The sequence below is a fragment of the Aricia agestis genome, chromosome 14, assembly GCF_905147365.1.
Source record: "Aricia agestis chromosome 14, ilAriAges1.1, whole genome shotgun sequence".
Lineage (NCBI taxonomy): Eukaryota > Metazoa > Arthropoda > Insecta > Lepidoptera > Lycaenidae > Aricia > Aricia agestis.
The window spans coordinates 6,452,228-6,478,949 of NC_056419.1; the positions used below are offsets into that span (position 1 = coordinate 6,452,228).

The 26,722-nt window shown below is 36.1% G+C and overlaps 1 protein-coding gene and 1 non-coding gene across 2 annotated transcripts in view; both read right to left on the reverse strand.

The window, feature by feature from the left end:
- The window catches only part of LOC121733849 (lysine-specific histone demethylase 1A), a 437,211-nt gene that overhangs the window by 114,777 nt on the left and 295,712 nt on the right, over positions 1–26,722 (reverse strand). The window lies entirely within an intron of this gene.
- Trnak-cuu lies at positions 7,486–7,558 on the reverse strand. The gene has a single exon. It is a non-coding gene; the product is annotated as a tRNA-Lys (tRNA).

Consider the following 26,722-nt stretch of genomic DNA (forward strand, 5'->3'; position numbering starts at 1 on the left):
TTACCCTATTCCCTCTTAAAAGGCCGGCAACGCACATGCAGCTCTTCTGATGCTGCGAGTGTCCATGGGCGACGGAAGTTGCTTTCCATCAGGTGACCCGTTTGCTCGTTTGCCCCCTTATTTCATAAAAAAAAGCATGTTATGTTAAGTTGTGATTTTTTTAGATTGAAATCTAAGGATTAAGCTAACTCTCTTATTTAGGTAACTGTTAATCTGAAAAGTGTCTCATCAAAATCAACAAACGATTTGGATACAGTTGACAACATTAATAATAACAATAATAATAAATAAATTATGCTTTTATCATACATTTTTTAACAAATAAAACATTACAAACACTACAATATGCACGCCACCATTTTTTTTAATGACAAGCCTGTACATACGAATTATACATTTTTGTTTATGGTTGAAGTCTGTTGTCAAATTAAAAAAGGAATGTCTTTTTTTATCAATTAATCTGAAATAGTCAATACTTTAAAAGGGGAGCCAAAAGAAGAAGATAAAGAAATTTAAGGTCGAATATCAACCATTAGGCGATCTCTAGTTAGAATAGTAATTAACTGTATGTCAAATGTCAATACCCAATATGAATTAAGAGAAATGTATAATAATCGGCCAAGTGCGAGTCGGACTCGCGCACGTACCGTTATAGAGCAAAAATTTGCCAAAAATTATATGGGAGCACCCCTTAAATATTTATTTATTTAAATATTATTATTAATTATTAAAGTACAAATATATCTAAGGCCTTTGTGACAATTTCAAGTGCTTACTGTTGCCATTATTGATATCAAGCAAAAAAGGCCATAAAAATCATGTTTGTTGTATGGGAGCCCCTCTTAAATAATAATAATATTTTCTTTTTAGTATTTGTAGTTATAGCGGCAAAAGACATACACAATCTGTGAAAATTTCAGATGTCTAGCTATAGCGGTTCTTGAGTTACAGCCTGGCGACAGACAGACAGACATACAGACAGACGGACAGACGAAAAGACAACGAAGTCTTAGTAATAGGGTCCCGTTTTTACCCTTTGGGTACGGAACCCTAAAAATGGGTACACGTCATAGGAGGCATTAGAATAGTTAAGCTTTAAACTGTATGTCAATACTCAATATGAATTAATTAAGGGAAATGTACAAAAACTGTATCCGACATTAAAATGCAATAGGGATGATGACAAGGTCAAAGATTAGCAAATTTTGTTAATAAAATAAATAAATCACGGTAAAAAATAACTGTTCCCAAAATTTCAGCTTGATAGCATTTGTATTTTTTTTTTGTTATGCGCCTTTCAAGTTGGATATTCAAGTCGATTTTTTTTTCAATTAAATTTTATAATATTTGTATACAATTCGATAACTTATGCAATTAAAAGCAACTTTTGTTATGAAACCACTTTCATAAACGCAATATTTAATATACCTGTCGAACAAAGTTGTCTCCCGATGCGTACAAACTACGAAAGACTGACGTCAGTCTTTCGTAGCACTTTGTATGGAGCGTTTCGGGCAGGTTTTTTTTTATGAGATATTTGAATTGTATATGACAATTTCATGTGGGTCACACTGAAAGTGTTTAGAACTAGCCAGTTAGAAACATTACTAATGAAAACTTTTTTAAATTAAAATTTTAGAACTCTTTGGTAACATAATCTGGTATATTACATTTATTTGTCGTTTGTTTTGGTGAATTGGCTGCAAATCTAAAACTCTTGTTACACGTGAAAATGAACTTAACGCGAGAAAATTTTCAGTTAATGATTTTTTATGACTTTCGTTGTGGGCTTACTCAATAACAAAGCTTTGATAGGCTGCTATTACCATTTCATAATGAAGCCCCGTCTCGTGTCACTATTTACAATTGGTTTAACGAGTTTAAACGTGGACGTAGCAATCTCATTGATGATCCGCGTGCGGGACGTCCTTTAACAGCGACTACTGAACATTAGTGTTGTGCGACGCATGATAGAGGGAGATAAAAGAGTGACCTACCAGCAGATACGGGCAAGCCCAGGCATTGCTATGAGTCAAGTTAAAAAAATATTACATGAACATTTAGGCGTCAGGAAGCTTTGTACCAGATGCATTCCCCATACTTCAATCGACGACCAGAAACGCCTTCGCGTGGACTGGTGTCGCCAAATGTTAGATAAGTTCAACGGCGGTAACTCAAATGCTGTATTTGACAACCTCACAGGTGATGAAAGCTGGATATATTGCTAACCCAAAACCCAAAGACAATCAGCTCAAGGGGTGTTTCCTTTCGAGGTTTGGCCAACTAAGGTAAAGAAAGGAAGAAGTCAAGGCAAAAAGATGATTGCCTCACTCTTTGGTCGGAAATGTAATTTTGCGACTTTTGTGCTAGAAGATGAAAGGACAGTTACTGCAGAATGGTATGTCAATCGCTGTATGCCTGTCGTCTAGGAAAAAATTCGACAGCAGCGCCCTCGAAGCAGGACACTCCTTCACCACAACAATGCTTCAGCGCACTCCGCGAGACGGACTGTTGAATATTTGACTATGGCACGTGTTGAGATATTGAGTCATACGCCATATAGTCCTGGCCTGGCGCCCTGCGGCTTTAATTTATTCCCAAGAAATAAAGATAAAATTCGAGGTACTCGCTTTACGAGCCCTGAAGATGCGATTAAAGCGTACGAAAATGCCACAGAAGAGACCCCTAAGGAAGACTGGGCCCACTGCTTTTTTCGGTGGTTCCATCAAATGCGACGATGTGTAGAGAGGAACGGACATTACTTCTAAAAACAATAAGAGTATTGTCAACTTCCTACATTAAGCCGTTTTTCATTTTCTAAACATTTTCAATGTTACCTAGGTATTGGTAAATTTTTAAGCTATCAAAGTCATTCTTTCAACGATGTTTCTATTTTTAAAGTGTCCTTCAATTACCGATAAGAAAAAAAAATAGTCATCATGCCTATTGTCACCTAAAAACGGCATGAAATGTTTCGGGACGACAGATCTTAAACCCTACCGCGAACAATATTACGAAACCTCGCTTGATCACTTCCCCAAGCACGCGAGGGCCTCATATTTCTTATTTAACACAATATCGCTTTTTAAATTGTAAACGGACACCGACAAATGACATCTCATTATTACTCACGGGGTTCCTAATTGACATTTCCACAACTATAAATTTCCACCGGCCTACGAAATAATTTATTGGACCAAAAAATGAATTACCAAGCGGTGGTCGAAGCTGATTAATAGATCACACGCACTCGTTCGGAAGTTACTTATGGGACAAGAACAAGATTTATACAAGCCTCGGTGTTGCCCGCTCTTTATTTGCGCAAACTATACATTTTGACTTAAGACGCTCCCCCTACAAAGATGCCGTAATTTACCGTATTTACAGCCTTATTAACTCATAATTTGAAAGCAACAAAATTATAATAAAAATACAGAAATAACCTTCAGTATATAATATGAACGTTCATTTCATAGTTATTAATTTCATATTATAATATGTATTCGTTTTTTATACTCATGATATATCAGCTTCCAAAAGTAATACCAATATTTTATTTAAATTCAAGCATACATTCAGTATCTTCCTAGTATTATTTTTTATGAAATAAGGGGGCAAACGAGCAAACGGGTCACCTGATGGAAAGCAACTTCCGTCGTCCATGGACACTCGCAACATCAGTAGAGCTGCAGGTGCGTTGCCGGCCTTTTCAGAGGAAAAAGGGGAGGGTAAGGAAGGGAATAGGGAAGGGTAAGGAAGGGAATAGGGAAGGGTAGGGAAGGGAGTAGGGTAGAAGATTGGGCCTCCGGTAAACTCACTTACTCGGCGAAACACAGCCCAAGCGTCGGTTTTACAAAAACTAATTAACGACGAGTACTTAGTAAATAAAGCCTTATAAAACGTCAATAACATTTGTTCAACTTTAGTTATTTACATCAATTCATATTATTTATGCATACGAGTGGCGACACCGCCATTATAAATTCAACTGATTACTAAAAGAACAAATTCGATAAAATGACTTCCGTTTGGTAATAATTGGCACAACAGGTGAGGAATAAATCTCTTACAGACTAGGCAGTGATTAATCGTGATATCTTATATCAAGTGGCAGGGGCGCAAAGATCAGAGAATCAAGGGGTGGATCATGCATGGCTTATAGACAGAAGAATGTTTTATTGCTTAGAAAGTTCGATTCAATTTTGTATGATTACTATTTACTAGTTTTCGTCCGAAGAACATATCAGTTTTCTTACATTTCTACTGACTACAGCTACAAATTTTTTGCAATAGCAAACTAAATCTCTGTAAAATTTAAATATCTATCCCTAAATCAAGTTAAATCACGAGCGCCGGTTTATTTAACATAACTGAAAAGAAATATAACGTAACCAGACGCTCGCAAATAAAACTAAAGCGCGAAAAATTTCAAGAGGTCTTAAAAATTCGAACAACATTTTCCGAGCTTTGGAAGATATAAAAGAAAACCGACGTTATTTCCATTCCGAGCACCGGGGAGGCCAATGAGTCTCCGCTGACACGCCAATTAAATACCAATTGGTTGCAAGTTACAAATAAATTTATTTCACGCCTTCCCTTTTATCTTAAATCAGCTGGATTGTTCCTTCTTTAACAATCGACGCTGCTCACATTTAACTGTCGAATGAGCTTACTTATCATTAGCACAGCCTATACAAAACTCCATCCTCTTAATGTTTAATTAATCAAGGTTAAAAAATACTTCTCGGAAAAAGTTAATCAACGCACCGAGGATCAACGCAGCGTCAATTTAAATCCACGTCGCTCGAAACAAACGAAAGGTCCCACGTGTCATATATAAGGGGACGCTAATACATGCGCGTTTAAATTTATTTGTATACGAATTGGAAATTGTATTTTCTGAGGAGGATACAATAAATAACAGAAGGTCGCGTTAACGAGTCGGCCCGACGCGAGATGCGAGGAACAATAAAGAGACTACGAGTCGAAGGCTAAAGAATGTATAAAACGTTTAAAGAAAATAAAATCTGAAGGAATTTCCAATGCAATTTTAAAGTGTACGGCAATCTCGGTGAAGATATTTAGAAGTTTGCTATTACGGAGCTGGCACTTTATCAAGAACAAAATAAAACGAGGCGAAATGAATCTCAAAATACCTGCGCGCACGTCGATCCGTTTGGAGAGCGCGCCGCATAATATTCAGCCTGGATATCTCCATAGATCTCGCAAAAAGCCGGCTCGACGCATACCTCGGCGGGTAATGATTGGCCTGCGTATCAAACCCAGGAATCCCTTGTAAAAATTACCGCCGCGTTGGAGGTGCCCGCGTATTTTCGGCGAGATTTCCGATTTCTTATCGTGCCACCTCAATCTTCCGCTTGTTATGACGCTGCGGACGTACCATCTCGAGGGGAGTAATTTACTTACCAGTTATCTTCAAAAGTTAACTGAGTTTTAACTTTTAAAGAGTACCCCGATTCTGCTGATGTTTTAATCTATATGCCGCCTCGATAAAATGCGTTTCGTGGGAATCGCAGACAATAGATTTTCAATGGTTATGCGGCAGTCGGGTGTCGTTTAGGGATTGATGGGTTAAATGTAAAAATAGTAATGTCTTATTATACATCAAACAGTCATCAAACGTTTGATTTAGGTAATTGAAACCTTACAAGCTTTTTTGAGCATTCAAATAGTGGAATGGGGGTATAATTATTTCACGCAGTAACATATAAACAAAGGTAACAATTTATAATAATACCACAGATAATATTATGTACCATGCATTAGTGCAGACTAATTACATTTTGATTAACCCAAGGAATTAAGTAAACAGCATCTAGCGACTTAACATGCAATCATATTTAATACTTAATAAGGTGCGCGATGAAAACGAAATTACTGCGCCGTATCACGTATGTAATTGAAAACTGTCGGACATTAATTGCAATTATAGTAAACTTATTTCAGTTGTTCGCTTCGATAAACGTAAAGTATGGCAATTCATAAATTGCATTAACTATAGAGGTAAAACAGAACCTGATTAAGATGCCCTTTTCAACAATGCAGATATGTATATTCAACTAGCTCATTTCTGATTTAGAGTATGTTACTGATATTTACCTGTAAAGCTTATACAACCTTGACACCCTTATTCATAAAAATACTTCAGTCTATATTGTTGTCCCAAATCCTGATAGGATTGTAAACACACTCGACAGAGAATAATATAATAATAAGGCGAAATATGGAAAGTGTCCTAGAGTTATACGTACTTAACTCTATTCTTCTTTAAAAACATTTTGCTTCTCTAGAGGCAATATTTTGACGACTAGTTCTATCATGACTCATGAGTCATGAGTCATGACTCAATTGGACTGTACTTTATTATCCAAGTGCTGCCCTTCAAGTAGTTTTGGCTTTCTCACACCGAGAAATCTAAATACTTAAGTACAAACTTCTTGTGCCACTTCAATTTTGTGACAAATCAACACCTTTAAGGTTACTGTTCACATCTCTATGGGTTTTGGTAACGCACAGTATAAATAAATATACAGTAGACAATCAATCTCCATACTAGAACATCCAAATCAGGCACACAGATAACCTTGATTTCAGATAACTTTAAAGGGCTGAACAGGCTACAGACTGAGAGCTACTTTATAATTTAAAGTTATTGAATATCAAATGTCAAATGCTTAAAAGTAAAAAAAAATTCGTACAAAATATAATTATTTTCAAAACATTACCATTATGCACTTCTTTCAGATTCGGTGTCATCAAAACTTATGTTCACCAAACAGTGCAAGTACCCTGTGCCTATCATGTAACACGCACGTGAGATTTCCGTCTGTGTTGCACGATTTTCAAGATCAGAGCCAAGTTACACTGCTATATTCATTTGTATTATGACGTGTGCCGTGGGAGCGTGTTATATGAATGTCCATCACACGACCTCCGCCGCGTTGCGTAAGTCTGATTGGGTGTTAAAGTGCATTGGCATTCTTCTAACGAGCCCACCAATAGAATCTCTGCGTTAATTTGTATCAATGATGAGAAAAATAATATTATGTCCGGGCTTTGATGGAGCTGTTTAATGTTGATCACGGTAGCTATAGGATAAAATTCTTATAGCAAACAATTGTTATTGTTTCATCTAAAATTGTAATTGCAAAATTATCGAGAATTAAAATAAAACTACACAGTCAAAGTCTATCCAATTCGTTACACAACCTAAGTCTGAAAATTATGCTTAATCATTTTGAACTTTAGCGACTTCATTATAAAATATGTATTAAAATGATCTTGCTAGCTAGCTAGAAATATATTGATACTTAATTAAAAAATACATAACAGTACTATGTTGTCTTTTATAGTTTATTAAAGATACATAATTTAAATATTTTTAAAATTGATATAATTAATGCTTATTTCCGACACCGATTTTTTTTAAATCAAGGAATCTAAAAAAAATACACAAAAAGATTTCGCCCAACGTGGGGCTCGAACCCACGACCCTGAGATTAAGAGTCTCATGCTCTACCGACTGAGCTAGCCGGGCTGTGACTACATTGTCGAAATACCAGATCAAAACGTGTTAGCAATAAGGGAACTTGAATTTGCTTGTTAACTTGACATTGTGCATTGACGTCAGTTTCAAGAAACTTTAAAGCGCCTACCACACGTGCTGACTTATCTACCGCACAACACAGTAATTATGCAAGCCACATTCTTGTCGAGATCGTCGGCGTATAAACAGTTTCTCAAGAAAGAGCTATTTCTTCTGCTTTTATTTTCCAATGTTTGATACTGAAAAAATTTAAAATGCAAAAATAAAATCATTTTTAGGGTTCCGTACCCAAAGGGTAAAAACGGGACCCGATTACTAATACTTCGATGCCTGTCTGTCCGTCTGTTGCTGTATCTCAAGAACGGCTATAGCTAGACTTCTGAAATTTTCACATATCTGTTGCCGCTATAACAACAAATACTAATAAAAAAAAATATCCACAGCCGAACATATAACCTCCTCCTTTTTGGAAGTCGATTTAAAACAAAAAAAAATAACATTTAAGGGGGGCTCCTATACAACAAACGTGATTTTTTTTGCTATTTTTTTCTCGATATCAATAATGGCTACAGCTATAAATAACCACTTGTGAATGGTTCTATATACTTACATTGTATGCGCCACTGTTTATTCGTTAAGACGTATACTGCAAGAAAACGTGCAGGATTGTGCCGTGTGAACCTAACCTTCCTTGCTAATAAAAATAACAACACTGTGTATATATAAAGTTATAGATTTACAAAAGTTTTGTTCTTGTCTGATACGTTAGAACAGTGGCCTGATAGACGAGGACAAAACATTAAATTACTTCAATGTCGTGTATCTATCTAACTTTGTAGACCTTTTTGTTGACCTGAATGTAGCTCATAGGCCATAGTAGAGTTCTGTAAAAAATCTAATAGGATTTTTTTTTCCAATTAGAAATTTTGATTAAGAATAGGGGAGTGAAAGGAATAGGTATATAATATAACGGTAGACTAATAATTTCGGATTTCCTTTAACGTTTTCTACGCTTTAACTGGGTATATTCAGTAGGCCATCGTACAGACAAAAACAAAGTTCATCCCAACAAAAACACACCGTCCATACCTGCGGGGCTAAAATGGTCACATTTAGCAATTCCTCTCAATCAATTCAGCAAATGAATTATCAAAACTGTCAAACTGACAAATGTCAAATCAGTACAAAAATACAGAAATGAATTGCAAGCAGAGTTGCATTTTGCGATTTTAGAAAAATGAATCATATTATGATTCTTCAAAGCGACCATTTTAGCTAGCCGTACTTGTAATAAATTGACGACAATGTAGCAACTTGCGAGACGAGTGGAAATTACATTGATATCTATTTGAATAGAAAACCCAACGTGTTTATCTTATTGGACCGCGACAGGTAACCTGTCCGCGGATTGATTGAGCCGTATTCACCCTTAAAGTCAGTCACGTTTGTACAGTCGAGTGCGAAAATGCCATTGAATTTATTTTTCTTCAATGTCCAGCTTGGTCAGCATGGAGTTTATATATCTACTGAAGAAGGGACAAGGTGAGAGGTTGACAATGACATTTCTGTTATTTTGTATAATCTGTATGTATTTCTTTGCATTTCTCCTGTGCTCATGCTAAACATAACCTGACCAAAAGAACCGAACCGAAAAAATACAACCTTTAAAGTAGGTATCTATACTATCTAGTTATCTACTTACCAGTAACCACATATTTTCGTGGAACAGGTTTTTTTCTGGTATATCGTATACGTATAGAAGACTTACCTGAAAAAGAACAAAGGTCATAATATAAAAAATTGGAACATCTATATATCCGAACTTCTTATGTACTAATGAGAATGTACAAGACTCTAATAAGAATCTGTGATTACTATAAGACATTTCTTGTACGAAACACTAAATGATACGATATTTCTTGAAACAAAATGTTATATTAACTATACAACTGCATTTTTAGCTAGAGGTCTTCTGAATAGAGCAAATAAAAACTTGGAGAACACTATAAAGTGGATGTATAATGATCAATATCATTTCGTATCACTCGATCTCATCGTCAGCCCAACTCAACTGAATCAACAGGAGCTATTCTCATGCCTCGAGTTGATCTTCGATTACAGGCTGTCAAGCAAGACAGTGTGTATGCATGCAAGTGAAACAACCTCGAAGTGAAATTCGAGTCATGAAAATAGGTCCCAGCAATGCAACCGAGCTGTTGAGTTTATTTGATCGTAAAAACGCATCCGATATGTCATACGTCCGACCTATTGATAAGAGTTTGATGTGTAATTTATTAATCTTGTAAGCGAATTCTTATCTCCACAATTTGATTTATAATGAATTTTATGTGTGGGATGCAGATAAAACGGTTCGATCAAATTGAAAGCTTTTATTGGTCAAGTCATTACTAAAATAATGTGTTATAAAAAACAAACGTTGATTCGATGCTACGCTTTTAATAATAACGATTAATAAATCTCACTTTAGGCGATGAAATAAGGCGTTGGGATCATTCATCAATATCATTTAGTAATAGATCAGCCAGATAAGAAACCATAATAATATATCCAAAAGTTTTAATAAAATCTAAGAATTTATAAATTGTACCATTTAGCAGCAATCGATATTTATGTAAATTAATAGAACAATATCGACTTTTCTAAATTATGTAGGCAAGTCTAATTTACAGTTTTAGTCAAACATAAGCAAGTTACAGCTTACAAGGAATATACATAATATTACAAAGTAACTAGAAATGACAAATATTATTCAAATTTCTATTATGAAACACCACTAATACTAACGCTACCATAAATTCCAGCTAGATAAAGTGGACATGATCCGCAATTAATAACTCTATGAATATCCTATTATTAGCTCATAGAGAAAGGTGGCGATAATAAGGACAGCGCACGAATGTGCTCGGGAGTAAGCGTATAAAGGGACACGCAATACCAATAAGTAATGGTCCGACTGCGGGCCTTATCTCAATAAAGAGCAACAGCCTGCGTTCATTAACACTTTGACAAGGCGCAATCATAAATTGTGGATCCCCGCCGCGACCCACACGCCGTACCTGGCCTCGCCCGCATTCTCCTTTTTGCCATTATCATTGTTTTTGGTAGGAGCACCATAAACCGTAACGGTCCGATCTCAGATACGAGCGCAGGTGTCGCCCTTCACACATTTTCGACTTAATTATTTTCGTTTTTAACAATACGTGTGAATTGTATCAATTTGCTCGCGCGAGTCCCAGCTGCGACCGAGTGACTCAATAATTTCTCTAATTTGCTGCATTATCGACCACCCTCGACAGTCTTATCGGGCCCGACGATAATAACGAGGTGAAAACATAAAAAAATAATTTAGCAACGCAGATAGGAGCCGACCATCGATCAAGGAAGTTATATCGCGTCCCGGAGCACCTTAATGCTCGATCTATGGAAGGAACACAACATTCGGAAACTGTAGCAACTGTTTCGGAACGGTCCTAGCTAGCATGGGAAGTCATTAAAGCGACCGGCATGGCTCTTAGCAAACTCCTATTGCCGTCTGGCCGAGCATAAAGATCAATATCTCGATGGCCCGCTGCCAAATCTTTTTAATATCGTCCCAGACGCATCTCGAGAGGAGTTACGAGAGATAACAACAAAACTATTACGTGAGCAGCCCGCCGGTCAGAGGACGGTATCAATAGGTCCCAGTTATATCTTATCTGGGGGCACAATAGGGGACATTACTGCGGAGTGCTCACAGACGTTCCGCTAACTTTTCGCTTCTTTTATACATACGGGCGTACTCGTGCGTGAGTTTTGTTAACAAATAACAAATAACTTTTAATTGGGTTATGTTTTCTCAACTTGAAATAAACATAAAGGTACTAAAATTAGTTAACTATATATTTTTAAGTTAAAATCTAATATTACTAGCTGTCTCGGCAAACGTTTCTTCGCCCGTATTATTTTACTGAAGTGACTAAATAAGTATGTCACCATGGCAACGTCCATCGTTATCCCGTCCGTAAACAATAGTCGCCGTCAGTCTCGAGTTGGAACTTGTAATAATTTACTATTATTTATTCAACAAATGCACTTATCAATATAAAAAGTGCCCAGTAGCCGATTCTCAGACCAACTGAATGTGCATATAAAATTTGTTTAAAAATCAGTAAAGCCGTTTCGGAGGAGTACGCGGCCTAGCATTGTGACGCGAGAATTTTATATATAAGATAATCTATCAGTGTATTATTTAAGTAAAGGAATGAAGAAATATTCAAAAACACGACCGGCACGATCGTGCATGTTCACGCCCATGCCTCTAAATTTTCACGAACATTTTTTCTGAAGTAACAACTCCTCGCTAAATTGCGATAATAAAGTCCGGGTGAATGGAAGCGTTAAGTTTCACACCGTGTCGCTCCCGAGGTGGGGCCGAACGCCTATTATTATCATAAACCAAACAACAATGTAGAAAACTAACAAATCCAGCCCCGAATGGATCAGTTGGCGAGATAAGAAACAGCTATTTCGTGATCACTTCAGGTGAATAACGTGATCCATAAAATACGAGTCTAGGTTGTTCACAGTTTTATAAAGCTAAGCTAGAGCGGTGGCGCTAAAATGGTCACATTTAGCAATTCCTCTCAATCAATTCAGCAAATGAATTGTCAAAACTGTCAAACTGACAAATGTCAAATTAGTACAAAAATACAGAACTGAATTGAAAGCAGAGTTGCATTTTGCAATTTTAGAAAAATTAATCATATCGATGGCCCCAACGAATAAACGTGCAAGAGCTCTTACCCAAAAAAAATTTTTTTTGATTTTTCGTTTGCATGGCCTATGATACACCTATGTTTTTTTTTAAATGAAATAAGGGGGCAAACAAGCAAACGGGTCACCTGATGGAAAGCAACTTCCGTCGCCCATTGACACTCGCAGCATCAGAAGAGCTGCAGGTGCGTTGCAGGCCTTTTAAGAGGGAATAGGGTAATAGGGGAGGGTAGGGATGGGAAAGGAAGGGAATAGGGAAGGGTAGGGAAGGGAATAGGGTAAGGGATTGGGCCTCCGGTAAACTCACTCACTCGGCGAAACACAGCGCAAGCGCTGTTTCACGCCGGTTTTCTGTGAGAACGTGGTATTTCTCCGGTCGAGCCGGCCCATTCGTGCTGAAGCATGGCTCTCCCACGTATGTATATTTATTTGAATTCTAAAAAATGTATCTATGTAAATTTTTTGGAATTTTTTTGACTTAAAAAAACGATTTTATAGCAATGTAGACCTTTATTGTACGGAAAAAATAATAACATATATCACATTAATAATAAAACATGCGTTTATTGCAGATTATTTGTTTATTTGAGTTCACCAGAATAAACGTGCAAGAGTTATAATTCTATCCTTTGGGTTATAACTCTTGCACGATTATTCGTGTAAAAATGCAAGCGACTTCTATGAGTAATGCCTCATTTCAGGTGGCGAAACTTTGAATATAATAATCACAGCTATTCTATTATCTTTTACTAATTTCTCTTGTCTTTTCTGTTTTCTTAAAGGTTATTCGAAGAGCTATTGTAAAGTTTATCAGAAGAGCTGCTGGTGAGTTTCCGGTCTTTTTAAGAGGGAATATGCTCTCTTCTTGAAGGTTTGCAGGTCGTATAGGTCCGGAAATACTGCTGGTGACAGTGCATTCCAAATTTTACAGCGCGCGGCAGAAAGTTACGCGAAAAAAGCACGGTAGAAGACTGCCACTCATCAAAGTTATGAGGATGGTATATTTGTCACGTGGAACGATGGCGAAAAGTTGCAGGAGGTATGATTCCGAACAATTTCTCAGAGCACTCCCCGTGATACAACCGATTGAGGATGCAGAGTTAAGCTATTTACATCTCGGCGTAATTCCAAGGGGTTCAGCCTGTTTGAAACATTATGGCAGTCAACAATTCGAGCGGCCCTTCGTTGGATACGATCCAAAGGGACTAGTTGGTATTTTGGGGTCCCTGCCCAGAGATGATAACAGAATTTCATATGAGGCCGAACCTGCATCTTGTAGAGTTGCAGGCATTGGTCCAGACTGAAACACTGTCTCGCCTAAGAACACGTTTTTTCGAGGCTAACTTGGCATCACCCTCTAGATGACACCGGAACTGGACTTCGCTCGATATGTTTACGCCAAGTACTTCGTTTCGTTTCGTGGAAGCCGGTAGGTAGCCGTTGGTCTGTAGCATGTCATTGATCTGCCAAAAAACTTGTGATCTATTTGCATGAATTCTCGGGGAGCCCATATTATTATGAAACTTTGATAGCAGCGCTTTAAGCCAAACCCGATCAAAGGCCTTCACAATATCCAAACTAACAGCCAATACCTCTCCTCTCCACACAATCACCTGAGCCCAAAGATGAGTTTGGTACACCAAGAGATAACCAGCCAAGCGACCCTTTTGGAGCCCGTAATGTTTGTCGTGTTTGTCGCTTAGTAATATCTGGCCGCCCAAGTATCGAAAGAGCTGATAATGGATTCCATTGTCTTCAAGAAGACGGAGGCCTCAGCAATTGGTCTGTAGTTGGAAGGATTTGAGCGGTTACCTTTTTTGGGGATCGGGTACACTAAGGCTATCATCTAAGAAGCCGGGATAATGGCGGTAAAGAGTAGGAGAACCGAAAACGACACGTTTAGACCGGAGCCAACTCTAAAGCACACTTTTTCAACACAATAGGAGAGATTCCGTCAGGCCCAATCGACTTTTGAATATCAAAGGCACGCCGGGCTATTCACTTTAAGCGCAGATGTAACCGATGCGACATGATGCCCCTGCATTGTGGTATGGTCGGCGGTTTTTATTCCAAGGACATCAAGGGTCGAGTTTGACGCAAAGAGCTTACCCAGAAGATCCTCTTTGTAGTTTGTGTCGTGGGCCAACGATCCATTTCCTACTTGTAGGGATGGTAGGATGGCTTTCAGAGATATCCTTCAATAGCTTAGGCCAGAGACCAGAATTTACGGGTTCCCAAAGTAAGGCACTCGAGTCTCTTAACAATACTATTGACGTGCTGTTTCTTTGCCCGAGTGATCTCTCTCTTTAAGGATCTATAGGCAAGGTTGTACTCCATTTTATATGTATGTATCCACACATAGGCGCAAGGGAGGTCAATATTTATCAACAACAATAATAGGTCAACAATTTGTTTTACTGAACTGTCAACAAGAAAATATTAGCTAACTAGACGTTCCACGCGGCCTCGCCCACATAAATGAGAAATTTTACGGAAACCGTACATATTCTCGCAAAAAATAGCCTACGTTCCTTTACGTCATGGTCTACTCTACATCTGTGCCAAATAACTTAAAAATTCATCCAGTAGTTCGCGAGATAAGCGTCTTCAAATAATTCTCCCGGTTTTTTCCACGTTTTCCTATGTTTCTGCGCTTCTATTAGTCTTAGAGTGATAATTTATAACCCGTAGTCTTCCTGAATAAATGAGCCATCTAACAACGAAAGAATTTTTTAAATCGGAAGAGTAGTTCCTGAGATTAGAGCGTTCAAACAAACAAACTCTTCCACTTCATAATATTAGTATAGATTTATATTTTATACCATGCACTTATAAGGTCGTGTTACATCAATAATAAGTCGATCTTCTTAACACTAATATACGGGCTTTTATCTTTACAAACGTGTAAAAGCAACAAAATATACAAGAATAAGCGTGTAAATGACCACAGCATGGCTCACGGGAAATAAAATATACGTGGAATAACCATGCAACATTTCACTGCACTTGTTAAAACTTCATTTATGACACGAATAAACGTGCATTGATACAATAGTGTTAACAAGTCACATAATATTATTCACTAGAATAATAATTTAATATGGTTTTTTCTTAAATATGCGGTAAACCGATAATATTTGATTAATAATAAATATATGAGCTGAAAGTTAATTTTTTTACCTTGAATTTGGTTATACACTATATTTGTCTATTTATTATGTAGTCAAAGTTATGTGGTTCCAAACGTTTTTTTGCCTTCCTGAAAAGTTGTCTTTTTTCGATTGCACGTTTATTCGTTGGGGCCATCGATATTATGATTCATATCATGATTCTTCAAAGCGACCATTTTAGCCCCGCAGAACTTAGAAGACGATAATAAGAAGCCAGGAAATAAGTGACAAATGCAATAGGTAGAAAAAAAACAAAAGCTGACTTTGACGCAAATTGCAAACCAAATTGGGACAAGACAGAAATATCGAGCATTTCAGCTGACACGGATTTTTCCAATTAACACGAACGAACTTGTGAAACGAAATTAATGACTCGAAAAACAATTAGCAACACAAACACACACTTCTATCAATTTAAATCGTTCTATGAATAATAAAATATCAGATATATATATAAAATGATAATTACCAATTCGTCGGGATATACAAAACAAACTGGAGCGATATTCGACACCGGGTAAATATTTGTGTGGTCCCACCAACTGCTGCGGCCGTTAAAACGTTCATGTTCCGCGAAAAAACGAACCACGTGCTTTTAAATTAATTCCTTTTTTTAAGGTGAATTTATATTAAGCTGTAAAAGTTTATTATTAATAGACAAAAAAAAACCGGTTTATAACGGTGATCAAGTGATGAAGGAGTAAAAAAAATCAACAGGTCTGTTTGGCAAATACAAACACATTATAGTGTTATAGCAGCAGCTTACATATTCAGTTTTTACCTGAAATTCAAGCATATTAAGTTATTCAAAGCACATTTAGTGTTGTTGCAATAGCATATAAATGGGTGATAACCCAACGCTGCTACCGTGCGACGGAGGACGTTCGTAAAAATATCACGACTCAATCCTGGGAGGGCAGACACATGTTTTAATGTGTATTATGAATAAACTTACTTATCTATGTTCACATCTTCATGTTCAGTTGATTTATTTTCTTTCTAGAAACCAGTAGTTGAGACATTAACATATTTTGTCCAGAAACTTGTAAGTTTTTTTTGCATGACAAATCCTTTTTTGGTCTCGTTAAAAAACTTCATGCTAAAAACTCTAGGTTCAAGTTCAAAATATAAAATCTTAGCTGTTTGTAATACTTGCGTCTTTCATTTTCAAACTTCAATCCTTTTGGTGCCCTCCCAAGCTGTAAATGTTTCTTTCTTTGGTAAATTCGATATAAAAATACTTATTTCCTTTATATTTCCTGTAGATATATCTAAATTAGCCTTCAACGCAATCGAACTGATTTTAAGCGGACGTTTAAGCAAAATTTATTTAGCATTTGGTTAAAAAACCTTTGGGTTATTTGTGATGCGTGTACAGTTTTTGATGACAGCATAAAAAACGGAAAAGATTGTACGCTTGTAGCGATCACAAGCGCAACAACGACCAATTTAAATCCAAAATTTACGACACCTCCCAAAAGACATGATAAAACTGTTAAAACGTGGACAAAAACACATCCGCTTCACGGATTGAAAGATCACACTTTTTAGATGCGACAATTATCTCAGTCAGTAGAAAAGGGCAGTATCCTGATATTTATGACGGTAGCGAAATGTTATTAAACAAACAATTCGCCCATTTGACGCGTCTTCGGACACAGTCCGAATAATTGATTCTTTCCGGGGGCGGGGCATTGTCGTCCCGGGTACGTCTGTTGACAAATAATATTCCCATTTCAAAAGGCTCCCTGGGAAATTCTTCCTCATTTCCGTTCCTGAACGAAACCTTACTCACCGACAATGGCCGCGACGTGGCTTCAAATTAAACATAAATTGGATGTCGTGAAGTTATGACAGTGTGTCTCTACGGTCCGATGGAAAATCAAATTATAATAAGAACATCTACAAGCTACTATAGTTCTTTTCGTCGCATTATTAAAAATTTTATCCTTTCTGACTTTCGATATGAAATATCAGATCCACGTTTTATAATTGAACTTACGTTCTTACACGTTTTCACATTCGGTGTTTTATAAAGCGTAATACACAACTTAAACTAGTAATAGTTCCCTTTCCCGAAAACCTTAAATTGAAACCATCTTACAACCAGTTAATTCGAGTACCGGAAACTTTATCAAAATTGTTTCACCTGCAAAGCATGTATGAACTATGATGTAACTAATGAGATATTCTGCCAAAAAAAAAACACCAGTTACGAACAATACAATTAAGCTTTTAATTTGATAACGGACTCGGGAATCGAAACTACAGATTACGAAAAATTGGTCTAATTTATTGAAATAACAAATACTTTGGTAAACGAACGATCCCGAACGTTTACATCCCGTCATTATAAAATATTTAGCGATACATCTAATTTAGTGAATAGCATGATGTTAATTTAATAGAATGTTCCGTAATAACCGAGCCCCCGACCGTAGTACGCCCAAAAGTTTTAGGTAATGACCACTTCCACCAGCTCCACGCGAGATTAATACGTTCGAGGGATTCCAAATTCGAATAATAACAATGGCGGCGACAAAAAACCAAAACGGCCGATAAACGCCTTTACCTGCTTTAGTCAAAAACGGTTAAGAACGGTCCGTTGCGTTGAGCAATCGAACTCGTAGATAACATCTTCCCCAAACACAATAAATCTACTAGATAAAAATTCTTCTCTAAAACAAAGAAGGCCCCGCCTAATTGCACCGCGAACCCCGTCATTAAAATCGACTTTGCCCGCAGTGTAGGCCGTTTCGAACTAAACCTGGGTTGTTATTTTACAATATTAATTATTAATTAATAGCTAGTATGGGAAACTAAGGTAAACATTGTTTACATAATTTATTATAAATACACACATGGAAAGGACCTATCATAAATATTGAGGAGCTGGATTTTGAAACATTAGTTTTAGCGATAATCTTATTTCTAAAAGAAGACACGTTATATTTGAAGCTTACTAATTCAATATATTGCCCTAATAGTACAATAACTAATTAAGATCAAAAAGAAAGAGAGAACTCAAACTTGGTTCCTACAGCCTTATTTTTATGAGCTGCCGCATTCACACAATACGTTAAAAGTGAAAACAAAACAAAAACAATTTCGTTTTCAACAATATTAATAAAAGATACCAATAATCCTTTAGCATTGTTTAAAAAGCTATAACTTAATTATTCTATTGCCGTAATATTAAAATTCTGTGTCGGCGATGGTAACAAAAGAAGAAGTGAACGATCGAAGTCTTTGCATTTTAAACGAGACCTCACAATACAAAACAATAGATTTTTATTGCTGGTAATAAAAAAAGTGAAAATGCTGCCAGAATAAATAGATTAGGCATGTAATGTATGCGGCGTTTTATTATTTGGGAATACTTTTTAACGTTGTCAACCTACCGCACGGTCTATTCCAGAAATCCTTTCCTTTTACTATTGTTACGAGGGCCGAGTGCTGACCATATTTTGGGAATACTCATTGTAGTTTACATTTTTTTGGCTACCGTTCTCGTTATTCGTTTGATCGTTCCGCCTTTTAAAACTGCTGAGGCGCAAAAGAGCAACTTGTCGTTTTTTGCTTTCGGAAATAAGTTTTGTAAGGATTCTTGGATTCCTATTCCTTACATTCAATCGTCAGGGACCTACTAGTCATCGGCAACAAATAACTTACAATCAAAGTGATTAATAATAATAAATAATGTTAAAGCTATTCCGAGTCATTTTGTGTGATTACAAGAAATACCCAATCCCACCAAAACATGAAATGTAAAAAGGAGCCAAGCAAAATATTGCACAGCCATGCAATATATCTATCGTAAAAAGTTTTCAGATCACATTCAAGCCAAGCCTAATTATTTTGTAGTTTAAATCAACATTCAGTGAATTTATCAATAGTTTTCTATATTTTATAATTATTATAGTGGCTCGGCAATGAGCACAAGAAAAACAAATATAAAACTTCATATTTGAGGTAGTTCATACTTACACAAACGGCAAGCGTAAAGTGTTTTTAGTATGTAACGATGGATTATGATAGTACCCAATAGGATAATGGATGATGGTACCCAATAAATCCAATCAGTTGCTGATTATTTCTCTAGTGCTCATTGCCAAGCCACTATAATAATTATAAAATATAGAAAACTATTGATAAATTCACTGAATGTTGATTTAAATTACAAAATAATAAGGCTTGGCTTGAATGTGATCTGAAAACTTTTTACGATAGATATATTGCATGGCTGTGCAATATTTTGCTTGGCTCCTTTTTACATTTCATGTTTTGGTGGGATTTAATTTCTTTTTTTAAGGTTTCTTTTCTTTTCGTGCATGTTACTTTCGATTGAGTATTACGACCTATTCCGGATTTTTTTAACCATAATAATTATACTCCGCAAACAAGCGATACCGCGATAATATAAAGGGAGTGCTACACCATCTATCGAGCGAGTATGGAGTTTTAATCGAATTTAAATATCATAGTTTCATTGTTAACCTTGTTAACACTATTTTACCTTTTGTACGTAAAATAATGATTATAAAGTCGAAACTCATTTTTAATGTTCTTGCAAAGCCACAAACATAAAAATCTTTTCTTTTATTTAATAAAGTTATATTATACTTTTCAGTTTTTAGGTGTCCTTGCCCAAAGGATGAAAACGGGAGCCTATTTCTAATGAGTCTAGGCTTCGCTGTCTGTCTGTCGTCCGTCCGTGTGTCACGAGGCTAGATCTCGAGAACCGCAATAGCTAGATATTTTAATTTTTTACAAATTATGTACTTTTGTTGTCGCTATAAAAGCTAATAGTCCAACTTAAAATAAAATAAATGATTAATCGTGGGTCTCATACAACAAACACGTTTTTTGCCCTTTTTTGCTCTATATCCATAATGGTAAAAGTAAAATTTGAAAATTTCAGAAAATACTTAATTGTATTTCAACTTTAATAATAAGTAATAAAAAGTATATACACTTGTGATTTAAGGGGGGGCTCCCATACAAATTTACGGTACGGAACCCTATGTACGCCAGTCCGACTCGCACTTGGCCAGTTTCATAATTTTTCCTTTCATTGTGGATAACGGCCTACCTTGTTGCCAAATTTCAAGGTTCTAAGTCAGCTAGAAGTACCTTAGAATTTTGATGATGTCAGTCAGTGAGTGACAAAATGTAGTAACTTTGATCATCCGTAACTATATTTATCTATATATAAATATATTATAAATAGTTTATATTTATCGAAATGTTATGTAATTTAGAGGTTAAGCTAGTTTTAGTACTTGCTCCTAGTGACCGAAATTCTAAATCCCTAGCTTTGTTAACATCGAAGATAAAGGGGGTGTGAAAAAGCCGCGAACCGCTTCGAGAAAAGTATGCTACGGCCGTGCCTTTACTAAAAATCTTGGCAGGAGCACTGATGTGCTCCCAGATATGTTTAAGTATATATTTGAAAATTGTTTCGTCTCACTATAGTCTATTGTTTAAGATAAAAATCTTTCGTGAATTGTGATACGCACTTTAACCAGAAGCCTCTTACTCAACACAGACATAAAAAGAGACAAAAATAAAACAAACCAACTTTGTTTTATTATTCCGGATTCGGGCATAAACAATTTATGGTAGGTACTTGCCCAAAAATTCCTTGAACGCCTCATTTGCTCTACTTTGGTGAAGTCATAACTTTTTCACACAATTTGCACAAACAAAATTGGTCACTTTACAGTTAGCAATAAAAAGTGGGACCAAAAAGTGGAACACGTCATTGTTAAGTCTATTTGCGACAAAAGACAAGAGTTGTACAAATTATGATTTCAACTTTTGCTCTATTGTGTAATCTATAACAACAATCCAAAAAAAAAATGTTTTTGGACTGTCTCAGGGTTCCGCAAAAAACAAAAAGTGATAAATAGTTCTCATAACTAAAACAAAAAAAATACCACACGCGACAAAAGCAATATGACACTGTTTTTGCAAGATTTTGGGAATTACCGCTACCTAAGTTGTCGGTGCAAAAAATGACCCATTTTTGCATTTTGAATAATTGACTTATTGGGGCAATAATTTAACTTGATTTTTTTTACATAATGATTTGTAATACCCATTTTTTGTTGATCTTTTACATTTTTGATGTTTTCAGTGTTCAAATAACATTTCATAAAAAGTAATGTTATTTGAACCTTGGTAGTATCGACAGTTAAGGAGTAACACTCATTTCAGATAAACGTCAGCCGAACGAACCACAAGGTATCATCATAGTATGTTGTAACAGGCGCCAAATTATAACAAGGCGGATTTGACCGCAAACAATTTTAATGGTCCCATTAAAAAGCTGATAGATACAAATTGTCGATGGCGGTTATCACGTGCTAGCATCCGATCATTTGAACAGGAAATATCTTTTTTGTACGGCGATTACTCGGAGATACTTTTTAAATCAATCATGCCGGCTGAATGTAAATAGGGTTGCCAGATTACTACATAATATAACCAAAAGCCGACATAACCTGATGGCCAAGACAAGACATCTTGGATGAAATAGAAATCTACATAATACCTAAACTTACAGTCTTCTTGAAGTTAATCAATAAGAAGTCATAGTTTTTTCACTTAAAAAACTTTGAAATTAAACCCCACAACCAAGATTTAGCTAAACTTATATTCGGTGCTAGTTTTGGAAGTGTAAAAGTCTAAAAAATCAAACTCCTTCGATTTTGTACAGTCAAGCTACTTTTGGATAAGAAACCTAAAATACGACTTTGGACGCCTAGCAACCCTAAATATAGAAAAACCAATCACCAAAGCGATGAAACATAAATTCACATTATTTGCTTATGATGACTGTATTGTGTAATGGTTGTTGTTTTGTTACTTTGGATATATTTTATGTAACATCTCAATAAAATGTTACCGTTGTTACCATTTACAATTTTACAGAACATAATTAAACACAAAAATAAAATGTGTAGTTTCGAACAAGCCCAACATGTAAACGAATTCAAACATATTGAAACACTACAATAGTTCTAACTTTAATTATGTCTTTCTTGCCTACAAATTGACTTCAGATGCCACAACTCACAAGAACAAAAGTAGAGAGATCTATTTAATGAGCGTCGTAGTGATGACGTTATTATTGTGACTGGTGTGAGGTCTGGGCGGGCGATTCCTGACAAATTGTTACCAAAACAGTGTCACACCGAACAACGATTCATTATCGAACCCCCCACGTGGTTAAGAGGCGGCGCCAGGCAAAGTGCAAAATGCACAACGCGGGTTTCATCCTAAAATAACATACTGTGTCGGCGACTTTGAGCAAGTTATGTGAAATCGGTGATGTTATTCCTTTCTTAGAAAGTTAGAGCTCTATCTTATTACTCCAGAAAGTGAGAATCGTCAAAACTTCTTACTTAACTAGGATTTCTACATATTCTTATATATAAAATTCTCGTGTCACAATGTTAGGCCGCGTACTCCTCCGAAACGGCTTTACTGATTTTAACCAAATTTTATATGCATATTCAGTGGGTCTGAGAATCGGCTACTGGGTACTTTTTATATTGATAAGTGCATTTGTTGTATAAATAATAGTAAATTATTACAACTCAAGACTGACGGCGACCATTGTTTGTGCAACGGGATAGCGATGGACGTTGCCATGGTGACATACTTATTTAGTCACTTCAATAAAATAATATGGGTGAAATACTTTATATGGCAAAACAACGTTTGCCGGGACAGCTAGTATTAACTATTAATATAACAATCTGCAGTCATCATAATATTTTATTCTAGTAAAAGAACAGTACATTTTATTCTCCTTTACGACATTTTTGGAACCACGCAAATTAGGGAAAAATGTTTCTTGAAAAAAATACTGTCCCAAATTCAAAATAATTACTAACTTGCCAAATTATATTCCGATATGCTTCGTAAGCGTGACTAAAAAGTAAAAACACATGTTTGGAACAAATCGTCAAGATAATTGTTAAAAATGCACCACCACGTGTGACTCACTGTGACAAAACTATTTTACTTTTATATTCACGTCAAAGTGCAGTCTTTATCTGTGACAAAAAATCACAGTTGATTTCGAACAATGATATGAAGATAAGGTTTTGTAGACAACAAAATGAGACATTTGGAAGAATAGTTTGAGCAGAATGTGCAACTGTGTATAATTAATTTGACTAAAATTTATTATCTTTAAAAGATACTTTAGTTAAGACTCATACGTACTGATGCTATGACTTACTTACTCATGAGTCATGACCTAACAATATAATAACACATATAATATGATTTGAGAGAAAGCGTATCTATTTTGGCTTTTGTACTTATTGTATTATTTAAAAAAAAAACTGTTTTTTTTTAATTCTACAGTTGTTTACTTTAGATAAAATTGACGTAGCATAGATCATAGCGGACGACGGCGAATGTATAAATCCTGTTATCTCCATCTTCTGCGGAACTATAAACCTCGCCTGACATGCCGGAGACCAGAAAAACGTCTTCTAGATCGCTCTGTGCTCTGATTTTATATAAATTATACATTTACGAGGCCAACAATCGGCCATCTGTAATTATAATAAGGCCCCCGAGTCACGTTCGATCGCCGATGCGATGTGCCGTTGAAGGATAAATACCTACTGAACTTGCGCTGGCCGATGACATTTCCATGTTCGATGCAATTTTAGAATGCACGCTTCGATATACAGTTTATTAAAGTTATTTCCTGTGAAGGAACTATAAAATATGTTGCCTGTGCCAAAACTCAAATAGTATTTGATCCTCTACTTAACCTTTTCGAGTTTAGAATTTTGAAAAATATATAATAATTCAAATTTCTAGCTCTAACTTAGTCTTTAAGCTCTAAGGCTGTGTGTTGGCCAATAAGTCAATCACATTAGATAATATAATAAATAAAAAACCTCGTAACTTTACATAGCGTTTGATTTGTCTCAAATTTTGTATGGCTACAATTTGCCAGCAGTGCGAGCGGATATTAAAATACATACAAATATATTTTAGACATTTTTAATAGTTCGTGAAAACTCAAAAGAACCCGCGGCTCAAAGAACTATAAAGCTCATTTCACCCCAACTGAAAGTTTTAAAAGATTTCGTGGAAACCTTTTCACAATACCCCACACGTAATTAACATCGCACGCCGACTTTTATGAAATAAAACTATACTTTGCAAGTTAATAATTCTATATTCCCCATGGGGGTGGAGTGGATACTCACCGCCCCATAGCCTGGGAGAATTAAATCGTCTAGACTGGTTTTTATCTATGCACCACTCACTTCGATATGTGAAAAGTTAATATCGCCTAAATTAGCAGCAGCTTCGATGGCTGACGTGGCTTCTAATAATAAATCAAAAGTGCTAGAAACTTAATAAGGGTCACCGTCAATGTCTGACTCTTTTCCTGCAGGTATGCAAACTAGATACAGTTCTTTTGGTCCCAAATTTTTAAAATGAACACCACCCCATGGTCATCTTAAGTCGGCACTTCATATAGGCGAACGCGTTGGCCGGCACGCTGGCCCAGTGTGTAGAACGGGCGAAATACCTACCGCCAACGCGCGAACGCCCGTTCTACTCATTGGGCCAGAGCGCCGGCCAACGCGTCGGCCAACGCGTTCGCCTATATGTAGTGTCGACTTTACACTGTTGTGTCGCATTACTCGCATGCTTAGGAGAAACATGTACAATTTAATATATACATAGTCTGCCTAGGTATAAAATAGAGCACATAGTAGACTAACTTTTTTTAACCTAAAATATCAAAATCAAAAAAGTCTGTTATTAAAATTCTGAGACAATTTATGAAAAAATTTCGTTTCAAAACGATCATTACAGGCAATTCGAATCTTTTGTAGATACGCCGACTTCAAAAAGGACCATTTTGATATGCACATCAATATTATTGTCTTGTTAATTTTAATATGATCCCTTTGTATGTTTGTGACCTACCTCAACCGATAGTTATTAGTTGGCTGAGAATGCGCCGCGCACAAAAACCGTATCAAATCACAATGCGGTCCGGCGGCGGCACTCTCCGCTAGGGCTGCCAAAACTCACTTAATTTCACTACTTTGCCAATAAAATTTGCTCAAAATTAAATTTCTTTAATTTTTGATAAAATTTACTACATATTAGAGAAAATTAACAGCACTAAAAACCAAAAATAATATTATTCTAATTGTAAAATAAAAATAAATTATGCCAATTTATTTTTATTTTTGGAGAAGCAATAAGTATCTGTTAAGTTAATCAGGATTAGAATCTGAATACGAATACAATATTATATAAACACGCCTTTTTCTTCATATATAAAGTTAGCTACATGGCAACCCTATTCAAAAGATCATCAAAAACCATAATATTTTTCTTTTAAATGCCTTATGTTATCAATACATATTTTTATACCGTAAAACCCTCATTTCTCTAGCATTCACACACTCGTTGGGAGAGTCACATGTGTGTGAAGACAGAAGAGTGGAGAGTCGACAACGACATGCCACCACCGTGTCGGCAGTCGGCACATGTGTTTGTATTTTAGTTTTTACCCCCAAACTTGTGGCACTTATTCTCGTAAAAATAGCAAAGTTATTTTACTTTGAAGGCTATAATGATAACAGATACGCGATACGATTGGATGTCTACCGCTGCAAACAAATATGGGATTGGGCTATTGAATTTTTCTGGTAGGTACCCTAATAAAAATATATTCTTTAAATCTTTTATCAAAAAATATATATTTGCTAACAAAAGTACCGGATTACCATGAACTAATTTTAGCCTCTGCATCTAAAATTGCATTTTAGCCTCATCACAATTCCACGTCAATTTCTTGTAATCCGCATAAACATGTTAAATGTTTTATTGACTTTCAAACTAATGTTCTCGATACACAATAAAAAGCATTTTCAATTCATACGAAAGGTCCCCAGAGTGGAGTTAGTATTTACATAAATATTGCCTCTCTCTGACACTCCAATAACGCGAGGCAGTAAAAGATAATAGATTCAATCATACACAATCGTACGGCGACCGATTCGATATCATTTTAGTAAATATGTTAGGCGTCCCTTGATAACTTTCAAGACTTACAGGTATTTTATTCAAATCATCAAACTTTAATTATAGAAATGTAAGAAATGAATGTCGTTTAGGCGACACCAGGGATACACGACCATTACCCGAC